A 7208-nucleotide genomic window follows, 5' to 3' on the forward strand; every position below is an offset into this window, starting at 1 on the left:
CCAAAGATGTTTTCTGGTATAAAAGAATTAAGAACAAGAAATATTATTTGCAACTAGATACAATGTCAGACCAATAGAGAAATATTCTCCATGCATTAAAAATCCAAATACAAAAACAAAAAGAAGGGGAGTTTAAGTATAGCTCTCCTCATCATATCTTGCAACATGCTCTTTTTGTAATAAATATTTTAAATGCTGATTCAGCCGGAACTACTGCAATGCTTCGCCATTGGTGCCCGGAGCAATTCAATGCAAAGCCATTAGTAAAATGGAGGCACCTCCTCTCTGGACAATGGAAAGGTCCCGACCTGCTGATACCTAGTGGTCGAGGATATGCTTATGTTTTTCCACAGGATGCAGATTCTCCAATTTGGGTTCCAGACCAATTGATTAGCCATGTCTCAGCCCCTCGGATACCAAATTCCCTGGCTGCCGCGACCCGGAAAAAGGAAGAGACCTCCTCTGCCTCCCGCTCCCTCCGCCAGCATGGGAAAAGCTGCTGACATTGGGACAACTGACGTCAGAAACCCAGGATGAGCAAGGAATTGATCCGCCCACCAAGCAGATGTCTCAGGATGTTACTCCCCCTGATCCCCTGGCCGACAAAAGATGCCAGGTTGCCCTACCCAAGCGACCCAGCAAGCCCCCGTACCCACCTGGGGACAAATAAAAACGCTCTGTCACCAGGCTCAGGGAATTGCTTCCTTGCAGGGATCTCCAGTCTCTCCTGAAAAGGTGTTTATTGCCATGCTTGCTTTGCTTTCTTGCCAGGTAAGCACCTCCCCCATTCCAACAAAATATTGGGCGTATCTTCCAGATCCTCTGACTTTTCAAATTGTTACTTGGAAAAATGACCCCATACAGGTTAACGCAAACCAACCCCAACTTTTGGGAGGATTCTATACTTCTTACACTGAGGACAAATATCCCATTAACTTTAATTATACCTTTAGGGGATTGACTGATGAACTCCCTGTTTGCTTTAATTTCCCTACCAGCAAAACAAGACATTTTATTACTACTACTAAGGAAGGCTATGTTGGAGCCTCTGAAAAGGTAATTCTGACTGAGTCTCCAACCCAAAAACCTAATTTTAAAAAGCCTCATTCAGTTTGGATACTGCGGGCTCGCTTGCCTGTGATCCTTGACCCTCCCGAGTCTCTGTTTGTTGAGGCACCCCCAGGTTATCCAAATTGCAGAGAAGCTACTCCTTTAACTACCGTCTGGAAGGATGTAAATTATCGTTCTGGGTTTCCGACTTGGAAAGCTTGTACTTATGATTCAAGAATTGACTATACAATTCCAGGAGGAGGGAATTACTCAATTCTAGATTGGAGCAACCCAAACCCATCTGTAAGCTCTAAGGCCGAGAAAGCATCTGGTTTAGATATTGAGAACTGGCATACCAATATAATTCCTTGGCAATTAAGATCCACTAGGTGGCATAGTAATCAATTTGTTTCTCCCATGTTGTCCTATACAACTAAAAATAGAACTTTTTGGCAGCCAAAAATATGGAAAGCTCTCACTGCTACTGCCCCTGTTACTCTGACATGCCCATATAATGACACTACTTATTCTGCCATAGCTTGCTTGCCTTCTCCTTATGTCTTTCTCTTTGTTAACGTTTCTGGAAAACTTAATGTTCATATGAATTTCACAGGTGGGCCTAATGTAGTGACTTGTGAACAATGTATGCTTGCATCTTGTTTAACTCCTCAATATAATGTTTATTCCTTTGTGGTATTAAAAAGTGTGCCATATCTCATGATACCTGTAACTACTACTCACTGGTATGACAATTATGGTCTTGCTGTGTTGCAGCAACTGCAGGATTTGATGTGAACACGAAGATTTGTGGGCTTACTTATTTTGGGGATGTCAGCTTTAATAGCTGCGATCACCTCTGTTACTGTAGCAGCAGTCTCATTGACTCAGCGGGTGCATACTGCTCAATATGTTGATACTATGTCTAAAAATGTCTCCTTAACGCTGGCAACTCAGGAAATTATAGACAGGAAGCTAGAGATGAGGGTAGATGCCTTAAAAGAGGCAATAATGCATATTGGGACTGAGTTGCAAGCTCTTAAAGTGAAAATGGCGCTGTCATGCCACGCTGATTACCAGTGGATATGCGTGACATCTTTGAAAGTAAATGAGACAGACTATGAGTGAGAAAAAATTAAAAATCATATTTCAGGTGTTTGGGACAGCTCTGATATTGCCCTGGACTTAGGGAAACTTCACAATCAGATACAGACCTTGGAACGCTCTTGACTGGATTTTACCGCCGCAGGGGCAGCTAATGACTTTTCCCACACCTTCTCCAACTTTATTTCTGGAAAAAACATTCTGTCTAATGTCTTCAGTTATGTTGCTGTTGGTGCTCTAATTTTGCTTCTTATAATCATTCTTCCTTGTATTGTCAGGATTCTCCGGAAAAGCATTCAAAAACTCTCAACTGAGCTGTACCTCATTATTCTAAACAAAAAAGGGGGAGATGTTGGGAGCCAGCATCCCAACATGGGTGAGGAACTCCACTCATGGCAAAGGTCATGAGGAAGGAAGCTTGGTATATGCAAAGGCGTGATCAAGCCTCAGGAAACCCCCTGTTCCCGAGCATCTACCCCCAAAACCAGAGTACTTTACAGGGAGCTCTCCCCCATAACCATTTCTCTCAGAGAAGGAGTTAACTTGCAGCTCCAGTTAACAAAAATTCCTGGGTGTGACAAGAGTGTTTCAACTTACGAACTCTGAAGTTTCTCTGGCCTGCCTGATCAGGCTCGTCCTGCCGCATGTGATTGTTCACAGCCTCCCAACTGTGAGAGGCATGGGATGTTTTAAAACTTTCTAAATACAGACTCTTTTGAGAAGTTAGAAGATCATTAGTATAGTATAGTGGGTTGATTAGAAATTATATTGGTGAAGGGTGTTTTCATTGGTCATGCCAATAATTACTGCTAATTCCCTGCCCTGGGTGTGACAAGGATGTCTCAGGTCAAACCTCTCTGCTGACAGACTAGCTTGTGTGACAACCTCTCAACCATAAACAGCACAGAGAATTTGGAGTACTAGCGTAGGGTTTTTTTCATTGATAAGTCAATGATTGCCATCAGGCCTCCATATCCTTAGGGACCTGGGAATATATTACTCAATGTATTTGGAATATAGAAAAGGAAATATAGTTTTTTAATGTTAGCAATACTAGACTTTTTGAGTTAATGAATTTTCTCTTTTGTTATAGATCACTGTACTTTGTTATAAATCACTATGCTATGTAAAAATGTAACTTTATCACTACCTTAAGACAAAATAGATCTTAAGGGGAACATTGGTGAAGGGTTTACATTTGTTCAGCCAATATTTGCTGCTAAATCTCCATATTCCTGCCCTTATAATGAATATAACTAGCATATAGGAGAAATAAGTATTAATCTTTAAGATTAATCATGTTAAACCTTGGGTTAAGTAAATTCCTTTCTTGATTGTAACTCACTACACTCTCACCCTATAAGAATGCAACTTTATTTGGAGGGTGGTGCCTGATTTAAGAAAAAAATCAGCCCTTGAAAAATAAGTTTTCTGGTTAACTGACTGGTATCAGAAAGGGTCATAAAATGTCAGCAGACCTCATGGCCAGAAGATGATGAAACTCATAAGACCTTTGTGTAATTTTATATGAAGCACCTGATTGTGACAAGGGTCAGGTCTGCTGACCCCCACGTGACTCTGTATTCATCCCTATGTATAACAAAAAGGTATATAAACAAACCTGAAACATAAAGAAATCCGATCAGTTTCTGGAAAGATTGATTCCCCCGTGTTGTTTCTTTCTCACTCCCCGTTTTCCTGGCTGAATTCCCATCGGGTACGAGGGTATACACCAAGCCTACTGACTTTGCCGGGGCTTCTAAGGTTGGACCGGGGAGGCCTCAGTGTCTCCTCTCCCTTGGGAGAACGGAAAGACGCCTGTGGCCTTCATAGGTGGTGATTAGTATTCCACGTAAACCAGTAATTCAGCCTCCTTTTCTCCATTAATTTTCCTACTACACTATCTGTTTCTAATCTCCCTCTATATCTGTAATTAAATAAGTTTTTTCCAGGACGCCGATTCCACCCCCACCTTCAAATTACCCTGGATCCACCAGGGCTGGACCCCGGCACTATTTTTTTCTGAATTCATTTTATTCTTTTTCTTCTTAGACTGCTGATTTCATATTTTCACTTTGTCTTTGCAATTCTGAAAGTATTCGAGCATGAACCATTGCAACTCATAAAAGCTCTAATATATTTTTTGATTTTTGTATTGTGGTAAAACACACAAACATAAAATTTTTCATTTGTATGTATACAGTTCAGTGATATTAAATATATTTATAATGTGTAATCCTCACCATCTCTAGAACAGTTTTCATCTTGTAAAACTATAACTCAATATACATGAAACAACAATGATATGTCCCCTTCCTTCCAGCCTCAGCAAACTTACAGTACTCTGTCTCTGATTTTGACTTCTCTAAGTGCATCATAGAAGTGCAACCAAACAATATTTGGCATTTTGCGACTGGTTTATTTCACTTAGCAATAAACCTTAAAGTTCATACATGTTGTAACATATGCCAAAATGTCTTTCCTTTGTTAGGCTTAATAATAGTCGATTAATTATGTGTATACTTCGCTTATCCAGTCATCTGTCAATGTGAGTTGCTTCCACATTTCAACCATTGTAAATAATGCCACTATGAACATGGAATATACAAATATCTTTGGAAACCCTGCATTCAATTATTTGAGTATACACCCTAAATTTAAATTGCTGGGATATATATATCATAGCCTTATTGCTCACTTTTGAAGAATTATTACACTGTTTTCCACAGTGGCTGTACAATTCCATTTTACATTCCTATCAGCTGCTGTTGCTGCTGCTGCTGCTAAGTTGCTTTAGTAGTGTCGGACCCTATGCAACCCCATAGATGGCAGCCCACCAGGCAAGAATACTGGAGTGGGTTGCCATTTCCTTCTCCAATACATGCATTCATAGTAAGTAATTTCAGTCATGTCCTATTCTGTGCGACCCTATGGACAGCATCCAACCAGGCTCCTCTGTCCACAGGATTCTCTAGACAAGAATACTGGAGTGGGTTGCCATTTCCTTCTCTGGTATTCCTATCAGCAATACAGAAGAATTCCAGTTTATCTACTTCTTCAAAAATGCTTGCTGGGTTTTTTTGTTTTGTTTTGTTTTTTTACAATGGTCATCCTAATGAATGTGAAGTGGAATCTCATGGTAATTAGCTACATCAAACATCTTTTCACATATTTATTGGCCATTTGTACATATTCTTTGGAGAAATATTTCTTCAACTCTTTTGCCCATTTTAAAACTCAGGTCCTTGTGCCTTTTTTGTTGAGTTTTAAGTGTTCTCTGTATATTCTGGATATTAATCTCTTATCAGATGTGTAATTTATGAGTTTATTTTTCTTTCTTTCTTTTTTTTACCATTCAGGGAATTGCTGTTTTAATCTGTTGATCATTTCTTCTTAAGCACAATTTTAAAAATATTATGAAGGTCAGTTACTGTATATTTTTTTCTGATGCATATGTCTTTGTTGTCATATCTGAAAAATCACTGCCACATTCAAAATTATAAAGGTTTTCCTCATATGATTTATTCTAAAATGTTTATAAATTTAGGTCTTATATTTAGATTTTTTGGTACATTTTGAGTCAATTTTTATACCTTGCATTAGGTAAGAATCCACCTTCATTTTTAAAATATTCATATCCAGTTTTACTAGCACCATTTATTCTAAAGAATGCTTTTTCTCCATTAAATGTTCTTGGTACTCTTGTCTAAAACTGTTCTACTATATGACAGATTTTATTTTGGGGGGCTCCAAAATCACTGCAGATGGTGACTGCAGCCATGAAATTAAAAGATGTTTACTCCTTGGGAGGAAAGTTATGACCAACCTAGACAGCATATTGAAAAGCAGAGATATTACTTTGCCAACAAAGGTCCATCTAGTCAAGGCTATGGCTCTTCCAGTAGTCATGTTTGGATGTGACAGTTGGACTATAAAGAAAGCTGAGCACCAAAGAATTGACGCTTTTGAACTGTGGTGTTGGAGAAGACTCTCGAGAGTCCCTTGGACTGCAAGGAGACCCAACCAGTCCATCCTAAAGGAAATCAGTCCTGAGTGTTCATTGGAAGGACTGATGCTGGAGCTGAAACTCCAATACTTTGGCCACCTGATGCGAAGAGCTGACTCATTTGAAAAGACTCTGATGCTGGGAAAGATTGAAGGCGGGAGAAGAAGGGAATGACAGAGGATGAGATGGTTGGATGACATCACCAACTCAATGGACATGAGTTTGAGTAGACTCTGAGAGCTGGTGATGGACAGGGAGGCCTGACATGCTGCAGTCCATGGGCTTTGAAAGAGTCAGACATGACTGAGTGACTGAACTGATTATATATGTAAACTTTATCTATTAATTCCATTCATTTATACATTTGTTTTTATTCCAGCTCTACTAGAGTTTGCAGTAAGTTTTGAAGAAAGAAATTATGAGTCCTCTAGCTTTGTTATTTTTTTTTCCCAAGATTATTTTAGCTATTCAAGGTTGCTTGAAGTTCCATATGAATTTGATGATATAGTTATTCCATTTCTGTAAAAACATCATTTGGATTTTGATAGAATCAAAATTATTAGGATTTCTATAGATCACTTTGGGTAATATTAACATCTTGAAGTATTCTAATCCTTAAATACAGAATATGTTTTCATTTATTTGTGTCTTCTTTAATTTCTTTCAAACAATGTTCTGTAGTTTACATTGTACAATTCCCTCACCTCCTTCATTAATTTCTGATTATTTTGTTATTTTTGGTACTATAAAAGAAATTTATTTTCATTATTTCATTTCTGGATTTCTTATTATTATATGTAGAAATGCAAATTTTTGTGAGTTAAATTGCATATTACCAATTTGCTTAATTCGTTTATACTAACATTTTCTAGTGTGTGGAATATTTAGTGTTTTCTACATATCAGATTGCATTATGTGCAAACAGATGTATTAGTACTTTCCAAATTGAATGCATTTTATTTTTCTTTTTTACCTAATTGTTCTGCCAAGGATTTCCAGAACTATGTTGAATAGAAATGGCAAAAGTGGATATTCTAATGTTATTTCTGAT

General features: G+C 38.3%; 1 pseudogene; it reads left to right on the forward strand.

Annotated features, from left to right (window-relative positions):
- Positions 1–396: 396 nt before the first annotated feature.
- Positions 397–2559, forward strand: LOC128046851 (endogenous retrovirus group K member 6 Env polyprotein-like; annotated as a pseudogene).
- Positions 2560–7208: the final 4649 nt, after the last annotated feature.

The sequence above is a fragment of the Budorcas taxicolor genome, chromosome 4, assembly GCF_023091745.1.
Source record: "Budorcas taxicolor isolate Tak-1 chromosome 4, Takin1.1, whole genome shotgun sequence".
In the NCBI taxonomy this organism is placed as follows: Eukaryota; Metazoa; Chordata; class Mammalia; order Artiodactyla; family Bovidae; genus Budorcas; species Budorcas taxicolor.